We start from the raw sequence: 25,241 nt of genomic DNA on the forward strand, positions 1-25,241 counted from the left end.
AGAAGATCAATTACTGAAAGCTTGTACTAACACATACATATGGATAAATAGATAGACATAGATACAGATATAAGTATAGATACAGGACTTGTTTTGTAGTTAAATATTTTGAGTATCACTCAGATTATTTATATATATATATATATATATATATATATATATATATATATACACACACACACACACACACACACACACACACACACACGTATTCTCAAGGAAGAGGGCTCATTTAAGGCATAAAAATATGATATATTTTGGCACCATAAGGTTTTTCATAAACTATATAATTAACTTGAGTAAACTGTGTAATACAAAATTCCGTGAGAGGAATATTTTAACCTTATGTTACATCTTAGGTGGAGGAAAGACAAAATACTCTAGCCTGTTTTGAATAAGAAGAACATAAGGAAAGTAAGAAAACAATGAAAGAAAGGAAGGACTACTGAAGCAGGAAAAGAGAGGTTTATTTGATTTTAGAACATGAAGCATAGTGACTCACAACAATGCTTCTTTTCTTTCCTGTCCACAACTCTGAATAACAGAATAAACCAAAATACACAGATAATGTTTGGGACTCTGCCTCTCATCTACATTTAAGTCCCTCCACACAACAGGAGGCACTTTAGAGGAAGTCTGGGGGGATATAATAATATAAACTTGCAGCTCCGTTTTGTCATCCCAAACCCAACTTCTGAGAGGAAGAGCTGGAACTTTTGCCTTCTCCTTTGACCTTGCATCGCTCTTCTTCAACCTGCCTTTGCTTCCCCATCACACTGGTAAACCCCAAGATCTCACATCCTGTCTAGGCCTTAACACTGCAGATGGCTCTCGCCTCCCTCCCTGCCCTGAATGTTTTCTCATCAAGGTCAACTGCCTGATTACAAGCAACTCAAAAACGTACAGATCTACTTCTGATCTTGCTTAACCTTTATGCAGCTTTATCACCTTTTATCCCCCTTTCTGTTTGGAAAAGCTTTCTTCCTCCAACTCACACTACACTCTCTTTATTTTGTTCCTATGCTTCGGTTTCCTTTGTGAGCTCCGTTGTCCATCCTTTTTAATGCAGACGTCCCCCAGCAATCTGTCTTGGGTTTTATTTTCTTCCTATGCATATTTCCTATGGGCAATTTTACTTACTTCTATGGTTTTAATGACCAGCTCTAGGCTGATAAGCCCAAATCTCAACATTGCTAATTCAAGTCTCTTTTCTGAGATCCAGAAATAAATACAACTCCCTACTGATCAGGTTTACTGATGGTCCATAGAGATATCAAATTTAACAAATCTAAAACTGAATTCATTGCTATGTCATTACCCCTCCCCAAATGAGCCCTCTTTTTAGGTTTTCTGATTTAGTTGTAGGCACTATCTTTCATCCTGTCGCTCAAGCGAGAAACCTTGAGTACCTTCCCAGCTCCTCCCTCACTCTCAACATCATACATCCAATAACCAAGTTCTGTTGACTCTTCAGTTCAGACATCTCTTAAGTCTATCCACTTTGTCTCCATTTAAACAATCACAGCCATTTCTTCCACAGCTCACATCTATTTCTGTACCAAACTGGCTGCTTACAATTGTTCCTAGATCAAATCTTGCATCCTAATTGCAGCCCATGTGACCTTTCTAAAATGTTATGGTAGTCATTTCATTCTCCTGGTCAAAATCCTTTAACTGGTTCCCCACTGTTTCTTTCATTCATTCAGTATACTCCTTGTCTATTTACAGGCTATTATATTATGTTAGGTACTTTGTAGAGTGCCAGGGCTATGGTGACCACAAAATATTATCCAGCAAGACACTGTTTTTTCCTACAGCAAAGATTTGGTTCTCCTGCTAACCCCAGACTTCAGATTTATGGTTTCAGAACTTTACATTAATCATAATTGTTCATTCCTCTTAGTGATAATGATGCACTGACACATTATTTCTCACCCTATAAATGTTTCTGATATCTATTTCCCTGCTTTGCTTCTGTTTTAGTTCTCGATACCTTCCAGAATGAACCTGGACTTACTTTCTGTCTACTAATGGGACGTTTTGAATGCCTTAGCTTGGCTGCATTCTACAATGGAGCTCCTAGAAGTTCCCCAAATTACATTTTTGCCAAGAACCCTCCACCCCCAAAGTAAATACTGCTTTGGGTTACAGCTGCTACATCCTGGCTTGGTCTCTGAATTATTGGCTTTTCTCATAAAGGGCTACAGAATTGTTTCTGCTTTCTCGTATTTTTTATCATTAATTATTTTCTACTTTCAAAATACAAAGCTTTGTTCTTAACTCTTTTTACCCTCATTTTCTTTACAACATATTTATTGGTGTTGTCCAATTTTTTTCCTTTTTAAAACTCTTTTTTTTTTCCTTTGGTTGTTATGATACAGCACCATGGGTACTGTGATAGCTGTCCATTGTCTTTTCTGCCCTTACCACTGGCTTGCACATCTCCTGTCATCCATTAAAAGTAGTAGCCATTGGGGCGCCTGGGTGGCACAGTCGGTTAAGCGTCCGACTTCAGCCAGGTCACGATCTCGCGGTCTGTGAGTTCGAGCCCCGCATCAGGCTCTGGGCTGATGGCTTGGAGCCTGGAGCCTGTTTCCAATTCTGTGTGTCTCCCTCTCTCTCTGCCCCTTCCCCGTTCATGCTCTCTCTCTGTCCCAAAAATAAATAAAAAACGTTGAAAAAAAAATTAAAAAAAAAAAAGTAGTAGCCATTACCTAAAGTACTGACCATCATTCTATTATCTTTTATCTCTAAACGTAAATGGTTCTGTCATATACTTTGAAAGCTTCAATGATTATTTCCAGATCACTCTTGTCAGTTCCAGAACCACAGGCTCACAATTCTTGAATTTCCAAATGCTGCTAGAGGTTTTCTGTGTCTGAAGCTCATGGGGCTCGTCTTCTTTAATCCCCTTCATAGCTTCTTTCTTTTCCAGTAGACTGTCTTTTGTTATTATTAGATGAGATAATATATGTAAATGGCATATCATGGATGGCACACAGTAAGGCACCACATTTATTGATCCCTTCTTCTGCATGTATCTACACTTGAAATGTTAGTAACGTTAGTGCATTTAACTCCACTTCTCTTGGAAAGTGAATGTAAAGTAGCAATTTTTTTTTTCAACATTTTTTTTTTTTTTTTGGGACAGAGAGAGACAGAGCATGAACGGGGGAGGGGCAGAGAGAGAGGGAGACACAGAATCGGAAACAGGCTCCAGGCTCCGAGCCATCAGCCCAGAGCCTGACTCGGGGCTCGAACTCACGGACCGCGAGATCGTGACCTGGCTGAAGTCGGACGCTTAACCGACTGCGCCACCCAGGCGCCCCTAAAGTAGCAATTTTAATGGAGTCTCCATCCTCTTAAATCTCACATTCCCACCCAAATGAAGCCCTTCTTTCTATAGCTTTGATGAGCACACCTTTCCAACTAGCTTCCTCCTACTTTATCCTGCGCACTGATTCCAGACAAATATTCTTGTGTCACAGCCTAATTATCTGATTGGCCTGTTCAGATACATTCAATGGCCTCCCAGCATCCGTTGAATACTAATTTTGAGATTATGAAGGTACAGAATGATACTCATATCCCTTTTGGTGAGCCTAAGTATTCAACTCAGAGTCCTGGATTACTAGGTGATAGAAAACATCCTATAGGTTATAAAGTGAATCTTCAAAACATATAGCACTTGAACAAGCATTACATACCTCCCTTCTAGTCCATTTCTTCTCTAATGTTAATTCTAGAATGGATTTTAGTTACTTATTCTCTGGCTTTAAATGCCTCACATTACAATTAAAATTCCTGTTCCAGGTACTTGACAATGGAATTCATATATCACAAAGTGAATGCAACAGAAAGTAGGACCCTGACTATGGACAAATGAGATATGATTGTTTCAATCAAGGAAATAACATTCTTATTGCTTTTGACTCATACTATATAAATTTATGAAACAATTTTAAAGTAAACTCTACCCCCAATGTAGGGCTCGAACTCACAAACCCAAGATCCAGAGTCATGTGCTCTACTGAAATTTATACAAATTTATATAAAATCAATTTTTCCTTATAATCCAGATACGTGAAGGTAGTTTAGAAACAACTCTGTTTAGACTCACTCGAATAATTCACAGCTCTATATAACATCGACATTATATTATTCTACAAATAAAACAGAATTAGAAATATGCTTACATGAAAAGTAAGAGGTAAAGCCAAAATTAATATTCTAATTTCAGGCTATTCAGGCTTCCTTCTTCTCGGGCAAATTTACTTTAACATGTAAAAGTATAAGCATGATTGCCTGTGAAAGTTAAGGAGTCAGGATCCCTTCAAGCAGACGGCATAGTCTTCCTCTGACTTTTATGACATGATTCCACCCAAATTGCTGGGTATTTATCCCACATTGTCTTATTTAGAAAAGCATCTACTCCCTCAGCATTGCTGCAAAAGTGTTGAGAAGACTAACGGAATGTATACAACGAAGTCTAAGATAAAGGAGAAAAACCTCAAATGAAGAGGAAAACATTTATTTATTTTCCAAATGAATTACATTGCTTTGTCTCCCACTGCTCCCATCAGCTTTACCGATGCTGGGGAGGCCACTCCCCAAAGGAAAGACTCTCCTCTCCTAACCACAACCACCTCCTCCACATTCACACCTTTCCTCTGCATAAGCAGCTACAGGGCAGAGGGAGAAGATAAGGAACATTAAATTGTTTTTGCAACAACTAAAAATCTTTATACAATTGTTATGATTAAATAATTGGTAGTATCAAATAATAACAATGGATCATATATTTTATTTTCAGTCAGCTATGCTTGAAATCCACCACCCACCCCAAGCTGATTTTGATTTTATAATGGGCCATTCTCCTCCTGGACAATGCTATAAGCCACCACAGCCCAGAGGGGCCCGTCTTGCATGTTCACATGCAGCTCAGGTGTTCACAAAAATAGCAATGCAAATCTTGATCACTTATAATATTATCATTAATGAATACCAAATTGAGGGTTTTCTGCAACAACATACATTAAATATTCTAAGTTTCTTAATTCTGAACTACCTACATCAGAACATATCCTCTTAAATATATAATTTCCATCTATAGCAGAATATTTGCAAGAATAACATTATTAAAGAAATAACACTGGACATTGACTTTAGTTTAATTGAAAATTAAGCTGATCAGTAAATTATCCTCAAGCCAGTGTGGGACAAAAATGTGCATATTGACAACTCAAGAAGGTGACGGAGTCAGGCTGGTATAGGGGAAAAACATCTGGTTTGTAATCCATGAGAACTGGTTTTAGCCAAGATTCTAATACGTTCAAACTGTGATTCTGAGCAAGTGAACAAACTCTCACAGGTGTCATTTTTTGTTCTTGTTTTTTTTTTCTTTTAGATATAGTACAATGAGATTTTCCTAATGTGATTTCCTACTGGAATAGCATATATGTCTAAGGATTTCATGAGACCATATGGATTTCTTTCCTAGGTTTTCCTTGGAGAAGTCTTCTCTACTACATGCACAAAATATTTTATCAACAAATGGAAATGCACTGAGGCTTCTAACTTGATAAGCAAAGCAAGATTCAAGTCATGGGATTGGAAAACAATTAATTAAAATTGAAATCCTAATAAGGAAGTTTCCACATCATTAGTTTCATAATGCACCTGTTTCTGCTTATTTCACTGTCACTAGTAAAATTTAATTGCTTCATATTTCATATTTATTATTTTGCATATAGCATGTGTTTCAGATTAGAGAAAGTAATAGAAAAAGCATTTAATCAAGCCAGGCCTGTCTCAGCCTTTTTTGCAGTCTCTGATCATCATTTTTATACACACATTTGAGCAATTCTTATGATATTTTTGTTAATTATATGTTATCTCTTAAGCCTTCTGTACTCCTTATGGCAGCATCTAACCACTAAAATTACAATTTCAACCTTAATATGCAAATTGATATTAACTATACAGACACCTTTTTTTTTTTTAATGTTTATTTTTGAGAGAGAGAGAGACACAAAGACAGAGTGTGAGTGAGGAGAGGGGAGAGAGAAGGAGACACAGAATCTGAAGCAGGCTCCAGGCTCCAAACTGTCAGCACAGAGCCTGATACAGGGCTTGAACTAAGGAACCACAGGGTCATGACCTGAGCTGAAGTCACATGCTTAACTGAGCCACCTAAGTGTCTGTACAGACACCCTTTAAACATTGTTTTCATGGCCTAAATATCCAAAGCTCTGATATATACACAGATAGTTAAAAAAGGCAATACTTAAAATTTTGAGGTAGAAAAATTTGGGTTTCTTTTTTTTTTTTTTAAGGTTATTTATTTATTTTTAGACAGAGAAGGGGTGGGGCAGAGAGAGAGAGAGAGTGAGAGAGAGAGAATCCCAAGCAGGCTCTGCATCGTCAGCCTGGAGCCCAATACAGGGCTTGAACCTGTGAGCCAGGAGATCATGACTGAGCCTGAGTCAAAATCAAGAATTGGGACACTTAACCAGCTGAGCCACCCAGGCTCATTCATTTTTATATACTTTTTATGTATAAATTTAATTTTTCTGGCACAAGTGTTATTTCCAGTTTTAAATAATACAACACCTCAACTGGTCTTTAGAATAAGCTTAAAAGGATCTTAATTACTTCCTCTGAAAATTTTCTGAATCAAACACTGGTCCTGAGAGCTATTCTTTTTCCAGATGGCCAACTTAGTGAATTTGCCTCTCTAGAATAACAGGGATTTTGAAGACCACCAATCTGTTATACAAGGGACCCTCTCTCCAGGTAAAATTGGCATCCTTTGAGGGGCTCAAATAACCTGATTGCTTCATACAGAAGTTTTTGGTAGTATTTATTGAAATATAAAGCCTGGCATAACTAAGGCCACACAGTGTCTTCAAGCTTGATGGGAGTATAGTTTCAATTTCATGACCTCTAGAAATAACATTGTACCAGAATGCAAAAGGATCTAAAACCTCTCTTCTCACTTCTCAACAATATAGTCCTGAAGCCCTGTGTTTTCTCCCCTCAATATGTAACTCTCTTTTTCTCCCCTAATAACATTGAATCAAAGAGATATTACAAGCAACTAGTAAAGATAATGGGTAAAATATAGGTATAGTTCCACAAGCAGTGCAATTTATTATTGCCTTAAAATATCTAAACAATCCAGGGCCAAGCCCATGATGGTAACAGTAAGGCACTTGTCAGAAGGGAAAAATTTAAGAGGAACCTCCCCAAATTCAGTAATCAAGACAAGTAATATTATTTTTAAATGGTTTATTTATTTTTGAGAGAGAAAGACAGAGCATGAGCAGGGAAGGGGCAGAGAGAGAGGAAGACACTGAATCCAAAGCAGGCTCCAGGCTTGGAGCTGTCAGCACAGAGCCCAACGCCAGACTCGAACTCATGAACTGTGAGATCATGACCTGAGCCAAAGTCAGATGCTTAACCTATTGAGCCACCCAAGCACCCCAAGATAAGTAATATTTTAATGGAATATTCTAAAACATCAAAATTAAAGCAAAAATCCCCGATGAACAGAATATTAAAAATTTAAGTAAAGAAAAGATATTATATACTATATCTAGCTAAATAAGTCCTCACACCTGCCGTTTGTTTATCTTGCACTGGTTTATTGTAGAATAGCTACAGTTGTTCAATTCATCAATGTCAGTATACATATCATTAAACACTAAATCTATACTTTTATTATTTTTCCATACTTATAAATAGAATTTTAATTGTCGGCCATGGACACTCATGAGATGCACTTTATATTCTGCTGCTATTTCCAAAAGAATTTTAAGGAGATCCAATTTAATAGAGTGCTAGTCTTCTCCCCTTCTTAATAATAATCAAATTCCTCATATGTTTCAGGTAAATATATTATTATAACTATTTAATGTCACCTTGATGACGTTATCCCACCTATGAAGTTTTTTTAAGCATTTTGAATCCACAAATAACAATAATAAATTCTTTATACTTCAATACAGAAACACTATAGTATAACTTTATAATTTATAATAATTATTTACAACTAGAAAGCACCTGTACTCTCTCAGACCCTTTGCTGATGCTGCTTCTAGAGGCGTGGCTCACACTGATCCTCACTGCACACTGCTTTAGGGAAGACCACCAGAGCTCGAGTAGTTACATAAAACAAAACAAAACCAACAAGCAAACAAAACAAAAAGACCAAAAAACCAGGTGCTTATGTACACTAACATAAAAACAAGTAGTCCTCGATTGAAATAAGCATTAAGGTTTCAATTATTTAAAATTTCGGAAATTTGAGAGATACTTTCTTGCTCCAGCTCCCTTTCCTTGTCCACGTTTACCATTTTGCTTTAGAGCAGAGGGGGCAGCCTTTCAGCTGACCTAATGAAACACTGCTGCAAAATTGAGAAGCCAACCTGTGTGCAATTGCAGTTCAGCCAGAAAGAATGCTAATTCTTGGCTTCAGTGCTTTCTTTAAAGAAATCATTCAGGCTTTTCTGTGGCATGGAACACTGTGACCAGCCAGGAACTGTTAGAGATGAAAATAACCTTTCTTTGTTATGATCCCAAAAATGTAGTATTTGTTTCAGTTTCATAGGAGACCCTCGTACCTAGTTTAAAAAAAAATGGGGAGTAGGGTGGGGTGTGGAATTAGTCAGGCCTAGCCATTGTCTATAAAGGATATAATCTCCTAACTTACAGCGTGCTCCCAAGGGGCTTGTAAGAGGCATACAGCAAATGCTTTAAAAAAAAATAGGGTATCATTTTGCAATTGCTCAAGTATGGTCAAAGAACCCTGGATATAGAGGAGGAGGAGCTGAGTTGAGGGCCCTCGCAACCTTTACAAACTGTATGACATTGAATTCTGATGTGAGATATCCTTTTCCCTAAAACGGCATTACTAATACCCACGTCACAGAGTTGTAAGAATTAACTAACATGACAACTATAAATAATATATAAATGATAAACTGCGACACAAATGCCATGAAGAATTTTAAAAGATAACAAAATATAATAAGAATGTAAAGTAAGATTGTAAAGCCAATCTCCATTTCTACTGGAAATAAAATTAAGTTTTAAATTATTGTGATCTGTCCATAGAGGTATAAGCTAACAAATTGAGATATTGCAATGAAATAATTTCTTAGATTAAGATTTTCACTTATAGGAACATGAATTCAAAGACTGCAGAATCATTAATATATGATCCTTTCAATTTTTATTAGGTTAGAAAAGTCAATTCAAAAAAAAAAAACACTTAAAAGATATTTTCACTTAGAAAAAAAATCAAAAAAGTGGATGGAAAATTATCTCAGTTTGATAACTTTCCAAGTGGTTTTTAAGTAACATAAGAATAATGCATACTAAAAATAAAGTAAGGCAATTCCATTATAAAGAAATAATTGAAGAGTAAAAATTTTATGTCATAGTACCATTTGACTACTAGTAATTACCAGAGTAGATAGAATATAAATTAAATTGGAAATTTTCAAATACCCTTATTAGGTATGTTAAAAATGTATCATCTTTTTGATTTGTTACATTTGGTTCCTTTAAAATAACTTTATAAAACGCAGACATGTTTTACATGGCAAAAGAATTTTGAATAAGGCATATAAAATTCTTAATTTTTTTTATCCTGATGATTTTTGTTTTCTCTTTATTCTACTAACTCTCCTTGAGAAATGTTACCCATTCTGGTTTTCATTACTATTAATATATGATTCTCAAATCTACTTCCACTACCAATATCTCTTCTAAAGTCCACATTCCTGTTTTCAATTATCTACTGGACATAATACTTGGAAATTTCCCATGGACCCTTTGGCCCCTTCCAAAACAAACTCAACATCTCCCACCCTCTGACATCCACTTCTGTCCCTATATTTCCATCTGATTAAAAAGAACAGCTACCCACACAGTGACTCATGTCTAAAATGTGGCAATCATGATTTTGCCTAATTTCAGATCCATCTGATCGGTCACCAAGTTTAATGGGTCCTACTTTTAAAATATCTGTCATTTTGGATTTCATCCCCACTCTGCAACTTATCTTCTCATCTTGTTCCCCATGTATCTTGTTCTACCATATCATTTGTCTGTCTAGAAATACCCCATTGGGGTTTATGGATTAGTTGAGCAAGAGAATCTATTGAGATTTCTAGTTTCTGGAAGAAATTAACTAAACTTCCTGAAGCCTTGAGTTTTAATTGCAAAAATCAGTATGAACTCATAATGTATTTGATGTTCAAAATCAAAACATTTTTCTTACTCTTTCAACAAAACAAATGAATGAAAAACCCAATAAGCAACCATTAGAGATCCCTTAGCAACAAAACTGAAGACTAAATGAATCAAAGAACTTGGAGGAAATGGTTGATTCCAGACTGGAGGCAAGTTATATACAGTGGGTGAGGTAAGGGAAAAAAAAACAGATTCACCTTGAGTTGGTAACTGCTGAAACTGGGTCATGGCTGCATTAAAAATTTATTAGACTTTTCTGTCTAGTTTTGAACATATAAGAAATTTTTCATAATACACACAAAATAAAACAAAAAAGAACCAGGTCCCATAGTCTACTTGGATGTAAAACTTTATAATGCAGAGTGTCCATAAATGTTTTATAATGTATATAAAACACAATTTTGAAGCAGCTACAGAGGGCTACATTCCAACAGAAAATCTAAATGATGGTAACCTCTTGCAATTATACTGTATCTGATTTTTACTTCAAAAACGTTGTGTGTATTTTTTAGCTCAAAGTCTGCTATGGACTGAATTGTACCTCTCCAATTTCATATGGTGAAGCTCCAAATCCAAAAGTGATTGTATTTGAAGATGGGACCTTGGGAGATAATTAGGTTTAAATGACGTCATAAGAGAGGAGCCTTCTTATAATGTTCTTATAAGAACAGACACTATAGAGTTTGCTCTCTCCTCTCTGTACCATGTGAGGACACAATGAGAAATGGCCATCTGCAATGTAGGAAGAGAATTCTCACCAGAACCCAGCCATGATCGTGGACTTCCCAGCATCCAGAACTGTGACAAATAAATTTCTGTTGTTTAAACCATCTAGCTTAATGTATTATGTTGTGGCAGCCCAATCTGGCTGATACGGGGCCTTTCATTTTTAGTGCTCATTAAATGGCAGAACTTAAAATGGTAGATTTCTAAGTTGCCTTGAAAATTCTCAAAACACAAAAGAACATTTTGTCTTAAACTTGAAATATACTGAATATACAAACATAAATCAACTACTGTGTAAAATATTCATAATACCAGAGGCTTAAAAATGTAAATGATTAGAAACATTAAATCACTGATGTGATTATAGAATGGTACTTCATAAAAATAGAGCAGCGACAATTAGAATCATGCTTCATAATAACCATCTACAATGTGGAAAAAATTTCTTGCCTTGGGCATCAAATTAAGGTGGATAGTTTTATTCTGTCTAAGAAGATGAATAACACATACCTGGTCTGTTAGAAAGAAAAAAAGGGGAAACTAATTTACATTTGTTTTCTTAATTAATCCTTGACAACACCAAGGACTCATTCTACTATAACCATGCTATATACAGTTTTCTACATATAAACTAAATAGCATGTTAACTAATTATATAACCTTTCTACTTATTGACAAAATATAAGAACATAAATTGATCTCTAGTACTTTGTATTTAGCACAAAAATATAAAGATTTTTAATATAAAAAACTGAATATAAATTGTTCTATTTTTACTTTTTTACTGATTAACAAGATTGTCAATTTATCTTTAATCTTTTTCAAAAAAAGGAAGCAAAGGTTATGGTCACACATAGGGGAGATTCAATTTTACAGTTGTGGGTGCTAATCTGTGAAAAGCTGACTATTGGCTGATCATAACAGGAAAAGTGATGGTTGAAACCAATAAATCAGGAGATATAACTATACTTCATTATTCTGCTGGTAAGAATTTCTGGAAGTAATGAGTGACAACATCTTTGAGTCCTAACTAGTAACTATCATAAGGCAAACAAAACAACTTTATACCTTCTTCTTACTTGTGTTACTAATTCACCTTTTGTGAGGAGAAGGTTGTGAATAGCAATTCTTATAAGATGAATGAATACTCTGAGTTGGAAAATTCCTTTAAAAAGTATATTTGGATTTTGGAAGAAGTCACAGGAAAGTGGGAGATGATATTGAACCCTATAAATGTTCATTCATTCATTCAACATTGAGTTATTGACTGCCTACTACATGTCAGTAATCATAAGTTGGGGAAATCTGCCACAAACAAGATATGCAAAATCACTGTTTTCAAAATATTTGTATTCTATAAGAGAACCAGTGTATGAAAACAAATAAATAAACAAGTTAGTTTCAGTTAGTTATAAATGGGTTTAAAATATAAAACAAATAAAACACAAAGTAGAGCATGCCTTAGGGACTATTTTAGATTGGACGATGGGCAAAGCCTCTTGAAGGAGGTGATACTTAGGCAAAGACCAAATTAATGAGAAGGAACAAACTATGGGGGGGCAGTGGTCTGGTGGAAAATGTTCTAGGCATGAGGAACATCTAGTACATGAGCTCTCCATATCAACCCTCAAATTTGATAGAGTACCTCTTCTTGGTGCAGTCACCTACCCAGTTCTCAGAAATCTTTATTTACTGTCAAAACCTCCAACACTAATCTCATCTCAACCTCATTCAGTGATCTTCTCATCAACACTACCTCAGCTACTCTGGTCATATCCATCAGAAAACTCCTCCCACTGGGTGGCTCAGTCAGTTAAGAGTTCGACTTTGGCTCAGGTCATGGTCTCATGGTTTGTGGGTTTGGGCCCCACATTTGGCTCTGTGCTGACAGCACAGAGGCTGGAGACTGCTACAGATTCTGTGTCTCTCTCTCTCTCGCCCCTGCTTGTCTGTCTGTCTGTCTGTCTCTCTCTCTCTCTCTCTCTCTCTCTCTCTCTCTAGAAATAAACATTTAAAAAAAGAAGAAAACCCCTCCATAATCTCAATTTCTAACACCACATGCCCTGACTACTACTCCTCCTTTCTTACCAGTTCACTACCTCTAAGTACCCTGACTCGAATAACTCTCTTATCCCAGCAGGACCTACAATCCATGGATTTACCACTTGTTTCCTATTATTTCACTCCCAACTCTTGCCTTCACCACTTTCCTTTCTTATCATAAATTTTATGGTACATCACTGAAATCACTCCACTATATAAAACTCCAACTTTCTTGCCCCTTTCTTGTTTTATTCTATTCTTGAATAAATCCAACCCTAGTTAAAATCAATTCCATCTATTCTATGCCCACATCTATGTATCTGAACATGGCTAGAAAAACAAATCACAGCATAGAATCATACTGAATGGTTTTGCCTTACATTCATAAACAGTATCCTAAGAAGAGCTGTTAAAACAGACTATTTAGTCTCCCACTGTTCTAGATTACAAGTTCATACTTATTGTTCTCTCCTACAACTGTGAACATGTCTTCCCTCATTCCATCCTTACTGAATAAACACCATGTAAGTGTTATTCTACAAAACCACAACTGCCACTTGTACATAAGATCCCATCCCTCTACCCTACCAGCATCACTTCAGCAAATCTCCCCTTGTCTTCTTGGGTCAACAGTTTCTTTCTACACTCACTGTTCATTCTTATCAACATACAAACTTGGTGTAACTTGTTTGTTCCCAGATAATTTTCTTTAGGAAATAATAAAATAAATATATTTTTTTCTGGAAGAATAAATGATAAGACTAACCCTGTATTTTCTTTTTTTTAATTTACCGAATTGATGAAGCTGTGGTTGTGTTAAAAGTATTAGGTCATGGAGCACCTGGGTGGCTCAGTTGGTCAAACATCCGACTTTGGCTCAGATCATGATCTTGTGGTTCGTGAGTTAGAGCTCTATGACAGGCTCTGTGCTGACAGCTTGGAGCCTGGAGCCTGCTTCAGATTCTGTGTCTCCCTCTCTCTCTGTCCCTCCTCTGCTCATGCTCCATCTCTCTCTCTCTCAAAACAATGAATAAACATTAAAAAAAAATTTTAAGTATTAAGTCATATTATAAAGCCAAAAACAAAATTATAAAGCATAATAGCATGAAGAATGATACTAAAAACAGAAATAGAATTTTTTAGTAGAGGCAATAAACAAACCTAACATTAAATGTGATAATTATGGCACTTCAAATCAAAACAAAAATAGGTAGATTAAGTAAAGCCAAAACTCTAAATATATTGAAAACCTGGTGAAAATTTGCAAAATAATTAATAGAGAGAAAATATTAAAACATAAATAACTGTTACAAATTATCACTCAAAAGAAAAAAGTGGGTAATTCTCATGGTTAAGAAATTCAGAAGAAGATGTATAGATAGCCAGTAACATATGAAAAATATTTAACTTTACACATATTTAATAATATTAAAAAACAAAGGTGATATATTATTCTTGCTTATATATACATATATACATATACATGCACAATATACACATACCTATATATATAGATGTACAACATACTTCCACCCCAATGCCTATATTTCTATCTCTAATGTAGTGTACCCTATATTATGAAACATACAAGAAAGTATTTTCATACTTGTTATCAGCTGATAACTCCCTGAAGGTAACTTGACAATATAAAGCAAAGGTCTAAAAAATGTGGCTATTTTATAACAGCAAAAAATTAAAAATAATATAAATTCCCGACCATAGGAGATTACATAAATTATAATATATCTTTATGTTAGAATGTGATATGGCAACAAAAATCATAATCTTGAAGAATATGTGAGGGTAGCTGATATTACTCCAGGCACCCTCCCACATCCTACAAAATAGTATAAAATAGTACTACAAAATAGTATAAAATAAGTGATCTCATCTTCCTAAAGTATTCATTATAATATTTATTATAAATAATATACCAAAAAATGGTAAGATAGCAAAGTATTTGGAGTAACTATTCTCAGTTATGGAGCTATGGGTAATTGCAATTTTCTTCAGTATTTTCCACCTTTTTTTACAGCAGTATATTTAGAAAGTTAAGAAAGCAACAAATATTGAAGATGATGAAGAGGAAGGAGGCAAGTTGAGAAGAGTAAAGTTTTCTTCTCTCTACTTTTTTAAGTGGGAATTGGTCAGAAATCATTAGTGCCTCAAGGTAGTCACATGGTTTGTAGGTCCTTGCACAGGAACAATTAGTTTATTGCAGGTTCTTCACGACCACCCCCACCACCATATTTGCAGATATTTTATGAAAGCCACCAAGGGCAATGACATCTAGCACAGCAATGAGGAGATTCTAGGCTCTCTATGCCAACCATGTGGATTGGGCAGTCAGAGAGTATTTCTGAACTTCAGTTCTAATCAAAAAATAAATGGATTGACTTTTTTTGCAATGGGTTTGCCACCAGAACACAGATGTTGTAAAAACCACTGCTAAACCTAAACCAAAATGGGAAAGGAAAAGACTCATATCAACATCATTGTCATTGGACATGTAGATTCGAGCAAGGCTACCTCTACTGCTCAATGTGGGATCGACAAAAGAACTATCAAAAAATTTGAGAAGGAGGGTGCCAAGATGGGAAAGAGCTCCTTCAAGTATGCCTGGGTCTTGGATAAACTGAAAACTGAATGCGAATGTGGTACCACCAGTGATATCTCCCTGTGGAAATTCGAGACCAGCAACACCAAGACCGACATCAACAGTGATGTCCCAGGACACAGAAACTTTTTCAAAAACATGATTACAGGCACATCTCAGGCTGACTGTGCTCTTCTGATTGCTGCTGCTGGTGTTGGTGAATTTGAAGCAGGTATCTCCAAGAATGGGCAAACCTGTGAGCATGCCTTGCTGGCTTACACACTGGGTGTAAAACAACTAAATGTTGGTGTTAACAAAGTGGATTCCACTGAGACACCCTACAGCCAGAAGAGATACAAGGAAATTGTTAAGGAAGTCAGCACCTAATTAAGAAAATTGGCTACAACCCTGACACAGTAGCATTTGTGCCAATTTCTGGTTGGAATGGTGACATGCTGGAGCCAAGTGCTAACACGCCTTGGTTCAAGGGATGGAAAGCCACCCGTAAAGATGGCAATATCAGTGGAACCACAACTGCTTGAAGCTCTGGATTGCATTCTGTCACCAACTCATCCAACTGACAAGCACTTGTGTCTACCCTTTCAGGACATCTACAAATCGGTGGTATTGGTACTGTCCCTGTGGGCTGAGTGAAGACTAGCACGATGGTCACCTTTGCTCCAGTCGATATTACAACAGAAGTAAAATCTATTGAAATACACAGTGGGCTTTGAGGGAGGCTCTTCCTAGGGACAATGTGGGCTTCAATGTCAAGAACGTTATTTGTCAAAGATGTTTGTTGTGGCAATGTGACTGTTGATAGCAAAAATGACCCACTGATGGCAGCACCTGGCTTCCCAGTTCAGATATTTATCCTCAACCATCCAGACCAAATCAGTGCTGAATATGCACCTGTGCAGGACTGTCCCACAGCTCATATTGCTTATAAGTGTGCTGAGTTGAAGCAGAAGATTGATCATCATCCTGGAAAAAAACTGGAAGATGGTCTCAAGTTCTTCAAATGTGGTAGTACCGCCATCATTGATATGGTTCCTGGCAAGCCTATGTGTGTTGAGATCTTCTCTGACTGTCATCATCTGGGCCATTGTGCTGTTCATGACATGAAACAGACAGTTGCTATGGGTGTCATCAAAGCAGTGGACAAGAGGGCAGCTGAGCTGGCAAGGTCACCAAATCTGCCCAGAAAGCTGAGAAGGCTGTGTGAATATCATCCCCAATGCCTGTCACCCCAGTCTTAATCCATGGTGGAAGAATGGTCTCAGAATTACTTGTGCCAATTGGCCATCTAAGTTTAATAGTAAAAGATTTGTTAATGATAACAATGCATCATAAAACTTTAAGAAGGAAAAGGAGAATGTTTTGTGGACCATTTGTGCATGCGTGTGTGTGTGTGTGTGTGTGTGTGTGTGTGTGTGTGTAGCAGTTTTAAGCCATTATCTTTTTTAAATCAGTACTTTTTAATGGAAACAACTTGAACAAAATCTGTCACAGAATTTTGAGACCCATTAAAACAAAAGTTTAATGAGAACAAAAAATGGATGAATGAGATATCCTCTTTACCTTAGTACTTTGATTACTTATCTGTTTGATTTAGTAATGCAGAGAGAATAAGGGGAAATACAGAACTATTACTTTTATAAATCATATGGTATGCATATATAAAAAGATTCTAAAGCACTGTAGACTTTAAAATTCTGTAGACTTCAAATTTTTAGTCTTTAACTTTTATGATATTATTTGAAAGCATTAAGTAATAGTCTTCAAAATTATTGGAAACTCCTGGGAATAGAGATTACAATTATAAGCAATTTAATGTACCATGAAATTGTCCTATCTGGGATTAAATAAAACGACCACAAATTGAAGTCTATACTTGGATCTCACTCATTAAAACTAGCACCTAGATGGGGGATGAAAGACAAAGCTGATCCCATGCAGATAACATAGTTAAATATTTTTGAAAATCATATCACATAAAGTGTCTGCCATTTGAAATATTTCATTGTTTTACACATTTCAATATTTTAACAGGAGTTTCTAGACTGTGTAATGAAAAGAATCTGAAAAGTCCTAAAGTTATTGTCTTTTGACTGAAGCAAGAGAGCATCATTCATAGGACAATGAATGTGCTACACACGTAGCTCTGAAACAGTGAATTTAGGACAAGTTCAATTGCACTAAGGCATGGGCTAATAAACATCAAACAAAGCAGTCATTGTAAGCCAAGCCTCATCTATTATAAACATGTGATCACACAGGGCATACTAAAGTCTTTGTTCTTGTGTTAGTGCCCAGTGGTCAAAGGAAATTATATATTCTATATTTTGTTAACTTACTCATAAAAAACAATCAGGGGGTCTTATAAATGTATTTTACAAATACAAAATTTTTAATGTGAAATAAAAAGATGTAGTTTCACTCTAAACATATTCAGATAAATATTCAGATAAATAAAAATTAAAAATGATTATAAAAAGCTGGATTTTGAGAACTACAAAAAATAGGTCACAAGATTTTGCAGATATGCCTTACCAATTATCATTTTCTTATAAAAAGATCTTTGATTTATAAGGTTTTTTAGAGAATATATAATCCCATTTGACCATCGCAACACCACCTTCTGATAGAACATAGAACTCTTACACGTGAGGAAGCTATGGTTTCTCAAGGTTATTTCCTTCGCTCATATAGCTTGTTAAGTTTTGGATATAGAACACCACAGCCTTCTGAAAACTATTATATTCTTCTTTTCATTGAACCACCACGTTTTTGTACAAAATCCTCGTCCATGTAAATGCCATAAACTGAAAATTAAGGAGACCTGTTTTCTATCTTATCATGTTTTTTTCTTGTGATGTCAAGTGACCCCACGCACTTCCTTTGGCTCTTCCGTGCCCTAGAATCACACTGTTTATTTTCCTCTTTTCTTTGACTTTCTCCTGATATGAAAATTTTAAATGCTCAATGCTTTCTAGGCTAAAAGAAGCCACCTAAACTAGAATATAAGATACTGAGGACTGGGATTTTTGTCAAATTTGTTCACAATATCCACTTTGTTTAAGGACACCTGGAATAGTGTCTGGCACAGAGAAGATACTTAGTAAAATTTATTAAAATATAAAAGTTCCCTTTGTCTACCTCACTTTATTTTTTTTAAGTTTGTTTATTTTGAGACACACAGAGAGAGAGAATGCACACTCACGCATGCACACGTGAGTGGGGTAGGAGCAGAGAGAGAATCCCAAGCAGGATCCACACTGCCACTGAGGCACGCCAGTGAAATCATGACCTGCTCCAAAACCAAGAGTCAGACATTTAACTGGGTGAGCCATTCAGGCGCCCCTGGTCCACCTCACTTTAAAACTACTAACCTCTCATGATGTTTCCTTTCACTATCATAATCAAATATCTTGAAACTTCAGTTCCTGTATTATAGCTTCAAAATCACCCACTCTTAGGTTAATCAATAACTTCCTAATAATCAAAATGTAATGGTCTTTTTATAGTCTTCATCCTATTAGATGACATTTACAGGGGCACCTTGGTGGCTCAGTCTTTTAAGCAACTGACTCTTGGTTTCAGCTCAGGTCATGATGCTGCGGTTCCTGAGTTCAAGCTATGAATTGGGCTATGCTTGCAGCATGAGTCAGCTTGTGAGTGTCTCTCTCTCTCTATCTCTCTCTCTCTCTGACTCTCCTCGACTTGCATTAACTCTCTCTCAAAATAAGTAAATAAACTTAAAAATAAAAAAAAAAAAGAGGGGAGCCTGGGTGGCTCAGTCAGTTGAGCGTCAGACTTCGGCTCAGGTCATGATTTTGCGGTTCATGTGTTCCAGCCCTATGTCAGGCAGTGTGCTGACAGTTCTGAGCCAGGAGCCTGCTTCAGATTTTGTGTCTCCCTCTCTCTCTGCTCCTCCCCTGCTCTCACTCTGTCTCTTTCTCTCTATAAATGAATAAACTTTTAAAAAACTAAAGAAAATATATAAATATTAAAAATAAGAAAAACTGAACACTCTCTCTTATAACTATTATTGCCATTTTATATCTTAGTTTTCTTTGTCCCTTTCTGCTTCCTTTCTCCATTGCTGGCATTGCTTCCCTTACTTAAATAAATAATAAAATTCTTTAATTATGACCTTGGCTCCTCTCTTCACTTTGCTAGTTCTTCCTGGCCATATCTTTTACATCATGGTTTAAATTACCATAACTGTGCCACTAATATTCAAAACTGTCTCTAGATTTCATCTCCTGACTGAGCAAAAAGATTGTATATCCTGTCTTCTTGAATGACCCACAGAACCTCAAACATAACATCCTCAAAATAAACATTTTTTCTTTATAATCCTCTTTCACCAAACTGAGTTGTCTTGAGTTTTCGCACTTGGCTCCCCCCGCTTGCATATTTATTTTTTTCTGACACTCAGCTGATGTCTATGCTTTCTATTTCTTTGGAGGAAAAAGAAGACGCAATCAAAAAGAGAAGTCCTAAATACTGCCAATACCGCATCCACCAACTTACTTTCATGTGTATCCATATACCACATCTTTTGTTCTGTTAATATGCATAAGCTGACCTACTCCTACCTAGAGCTAGTCTCTCCTTATATACTCGGAATCTATCCATACCTTTTAGCTACCCAAAGACAATACTCCAAAATCTGTACCCCCCTTTCCTCCTTGATTTTTCCTCTCTAACCAAGATTCCCAATATCATGCAAACCTGATTTTTAAAAACTTTCCATCTTAAAAATGACAAATTCTCTTGATCCACATCTGCATCCAACCACTGTTTCATTTTTCTGCTTTCATTTACAGCAAGGCTCAAAAGAGGTGTTAATACCATCTCCCCTTCTTTTCCCAAACTCTTGAACTAGTTCATTTAGGCTTTTGTTTTTCCCAATCTATGCAACAGCTCTTGTCAAGGCCCCAGTGTCTGCTGCACCACCAAATTAATGGCCAATCCTCAATTCTCTTTCATAGAACTAATAGGGGCATTTGACACAGTATATCACTCCTTCCTTCTTGAGACCATTTCAACACTTCCTTAACCAAATATATAAAATAGTGAATATCCTGTCCCCAACACCTCAGACCTCAATGTCCCTTCTTCAATGTCCCAACGCCCATTTCTTTTCCCCCTTATCCAGCTTTACTGAAGTTCTTCACAGTACCTATTACTGTGTGTATATACCTATTACCTGTATATATAGTTATTTTTTGTGAAATATAGGCTCAATGACAGCAAGGACTTAGGTTTATACTAGTCTCTGGCCCATATTAAACACTCCCTAAATATCATTTATATAATTCATTTTTACTATTTGTACAGTCATACTAATTAATATACAGTAAAACCTTGGTGTGTGAGCATAATTTGTTCAAGAGCAATGCTTGCAATCCAAAGCACTTGTATATTAAAGCAAATTTCAAGAACCATTGGTCAACAGTGATCATGTGACATCTGGCACCATATACTACTTGTATTACAAGACATCACTTGTTTATCAAATTGAAATTTAGTAGAAATGTTTGCTTGTCTTGCAGAACACTCACAAAACACTTTACTTGCAATCCAAGGTTCAGATCCTCCTAATTCTTACTTACACTATTTCATGTGACAACCAAATGGATATTTTTACGTCAATTTTCTTTCCTTTAAATTCACTTTTTATGTTGTTATTATCCAAAAGCACAAATCAGATAACATAGTAAATACATCTACAACAATGGTAACATGCTAAGAAGAAGGAAGTCAACATAATATCTTACACAATTTGATTAAAGTTCAGGAAAACTCATATTGTACTGAACATTTGCATAGGCCAATTAACGTATCTTTTAATTTATATTAAAATATGGTTATTAGGAAAAATATATGTAGTTATTAGGAGTACATTATAGCACTCAAGGTCATATATACCTGGATTATAACTGTGGCTCTTCTATCCAATGACTTGAGTCATGTTATTTAACCTCTGAACTTCATTTTTATTATCCATGAAAATGGGTGATCATAAGTAAGAGCTGGGTCCTGGGTTGTTGGAAGAATTAAATGAACTAATGTGTATAATTACTATTATTGCTATTATATATATATATATATATATATATATATATATATATATATATATATGTAATTATTCATTTAGGTCAATATTCACTCAGGACCTCGCATCTACCAGGTCACTGAAAAAAAAAAGTATTAGACTGAACTTATATTCTGTCTTCTATCTACCCAAAGATGCTTTATTTCCTTCATTTGATAGATATCTCATGATACTGGGAGAATGATCTAATACTATTGGGAGTATTAACATACCTCCCAATATTTGCAAACACCTGTATTGGACTAAGCATAATTATACAAAGAAATATTTTTTCAGTAAAAATATCACTGAGTTGTGGTGGGTTAACTTGAAAGGTGGACAATGGGGATATAGGCTGTATACTTTAAATATACTCTGTATCTACTTTACTATAATACCTGGTCCACCGTATGAAGTCAATAAATATTAATTTATGTCAATGTACCTAAAATCTTTTAAAAAGGACAACTGTATACAATTATCATATAGTTTAGTTCCTGGACAATTCTTACAAAATGCAATAGAATCCAGAGACATAATAAAGAATTGGTACTCTTTAGTTAGCACTAATAAATAAGAACACCAAGTTAATCATTGCAATAACAATTCAAAGAATTAAATGGAAACAATTCATTAATGTCAAGAATGCTACGATATAAAAGCAAGTATAAGAACCTAAAAGGTGTTCTGTTTTCAGTCTTAAAATATTGTAATTTTAACTCTGCAAGAAAAGATAGATTAAAAATACATGTTGTAAAGGGGCACCTGGGTGGCTCAGTCAATTAAGCGTCCGTCTTCAGCTCAGGTCATGATCTCACGGTCCGTGAGTCTGAGCCCCACATCAGGCTCTGTGCTGACAGCTCAGAGCCTGGAGCCTGCTTCGGATTCTATCTCTCCCTCTCTCTCTGCCCCTTTCCTGCTCATGCTCTGTCTCTCTCTGTCTCAATAATAAATAAAAACATTTAAAAATTTTTAAAAATATATGTTGTACCTATAATTTTTAAACTATTGTTTATGAGAAAAGCATTTTCTTTTCTGCTAAATTGTTTCTTAGATTGATTCTTCTTTGTCCCACTCTTTTTTCGTATGCTTGGTGGTATCCAGTTAGACTTGTAGAGAAATCATTGATTGAATCAGCAATGAATCATTTGCAGGAAAACATCTAATATATGACATTAGAAACCAATATATTAATGTAATTTTTATGATTAAACAATGAGAATAAAAGCCAAAATTCTATTTAGACAGTTTTCACTTTGCATTGTGTTTTAAGTATCTTGAGTACAACAACAGCAACATTTATAAATGAGCATAATAGTTTTCAAGTATAAATATTCCAACATGAAAAAAAAAATATCTTGAGAATATAGCACTATATCTATGCACAACTAATCTTTAGAAACTTTAGATTTTCAGAACATTTTGCAGATGGTGTTAAAATCCCATCTGACACTCAGTAGTTTGTTGAAGAGATTAAAAGTGGTATGTATCTTTTACTTAAACCTTGGAGTTATTTTTCATTCTTCCTTCTCCTTCAACTCTTCAATACACAGTCTTTCCAACGTTCCTCACCTATTAACACTAACCCTGACCTCTGCCCCGATGCCTCCTATTTCACCTATTACTTTACTCCCCAGATCCTCTTCCATCCAGTATTAGCTCTTTAGACAGTACTACAAACCACTACCAAACTGCACATTCCCCTGTCCTCTTCAAATATCTGTAATGACCCCCACTGCCTACACAATGAAGTACAAATTCCTGAACTTGTATTTTATGCCATCCACAATCTGCATCTCTTGTCTATACAGCTTTATTGCCTAATATGCTCCTTCACGAATACTCCTTTTTACTCAACTAGTACTAATCATTGCCTAAAAAGAAATAATGCAAACTCAAACCTCCTATATCAAAACAGTTCTCCAGTGCCTATAATGGATTCACCGTTCTCTGTATTACAGCTTCCTATCAAGGAGTATTTTTTTAACAGCATATCATAGTCAAGTCCATTAACACTCATTATCACTTATTTTTCTTAAAACTTCTTGTATTGTTATTTATGCTGTCATTTTACAGCAATAACCTCCTGACTAGACTATTTCTTCTTTTGCTCTCCACAATGCATTCTCCATAGAGCAGCCAAACTGATATTTTAAAAATGTAAATCATATCAGGTCACAGCTTTGCTCAAAAGCCTCTACTGGCTTCCTATACTCAGTAGGAAAGACAAAAGCATCACACATCACTCTGCAGCTGCCTGCCCTGCGTCCTCATTTCTGCTCTGGGATTTATCATTCTGCCCTTGCTCACCAGACTCCTGGAACCTACACTTTTACCCCTTTTTCTATGCAATTCTTCCCACACATCTTTGCATGGCTTACTTCTCTGACAAGACCTTCTGTGACTACCTTTTCTAAAAGATTCACTAAAACAAACACATACACATGAATGCGCACACACGCATACACACACTCACTCACACACACCCACACACACACGCACATTCAGGCATGCATGATCACTCTACCCTCTCCCTTCTTTGTTGTCTTCTTAGAATTTAGCATCATCTGTCTTTATTAATTTCTGATGCTACTCTATGGCCAACTCTTCAAATGGAATGTAAACTCCATACAGTGGAGATAATCTTTATAGCTATATCCCTAACTTACTATATTGGAAAAGCACAATAAACATTTGTTCAATTAGTAAATTAATCCTTCTGTTAACAAGCATATAATCTGTTTCCTTAAACAGAATACTAATTCCTTAAGGAAAGACATTTGTCTGAATGCTCGAATGTTCTTGAATCCAGTAAAGCGGCTTGAATATAAGTGCTCAAATATTGTGTGTGTGTGTGTGTGTGTGTGTGTGTGTGTGTGTGTGTGTGTGTTTAACAAGTAGAATCAATTTAGAGTAAAATGCATGCTAGGAATTACATGAAAACAGGTAGAATTTCCAAAGTGAAACAAAAAATAGAACATAAAATAAAAATATCTTTCTACCCATTTTATAAAATAGCTGGTTTCTCACTCAATGTGCTATGAAAACCTGCTTTATGGAGAGATTTTATTGCCAAAGTCATTTGTGGATTTATTTTGTACAGAATTTCAGCTCTTTTGAAATGAAACTAAACCACAGGGCTTTGCAAATCCGAGATGAATTGAATTCATTAACTCTAGGTCCCACAAAGCCTACAAGGTACCTTTTGGTCGAGTGCGTATTTCTAAAACCAAGACAATGATTTTTAAGCTTTTTTTCTTTAAGCTTTTTTTTTGTACTAGACAAATTTGTCCTTCTGATAATATAGATGGGGAGCACAGATCAATAAAAACACCAACAGTCTTGGGGTGCCTGGGTGGATCATTCAACTGAGCATCCAACTTCGGCTCAGGTCATGATCTCATGGTCTGTGAGTTCAAGCCTCTCTTTGGGCTTTGTGCAGACATCTTGGAGCCTGCAACCTGCTTCAGATTCTGTGTCTCCCTCTCTCTCTCTATGCACCTCCCCCAC

General features: G+C 35.8%; 1 protein-coding gene and 1 pseudogene across 5 annotated transcripts in view; one reads left to right on the forward strand and one right to left on the reverse strand.

The window, feature by feature from the left end:
- The window catches only part of CNTN1 (contactin 1), a 368,724-nt gene that overhangs the window by 297,571 nt on the left and 45,912 nt on the right, over positions 1-25,241 (reverse strand). The window lies entirely within an intron of this gene.
- LOC131483859 (elongation factor 1-alpha 1-like) lies at positions 15,441-16,850 on the forward strand (annotated as a pseudogene).

This window comes from Neofelis nebulosa, chromosome 8 (genome assembly GCF_028018385.1).
Source record: "Neofelis nebulosa isolate mNeoNeb1 chromosome 8, mNeoNeb1.pri, whole genome shotgun sequence".
Classification (NCBI taxonomy): domain Eukaryota; kingdom Metazoa; phylum Chordata; class Mammalia; order Carnivora; family Felidae; genus Neofelis; species Neofelis nebulosa.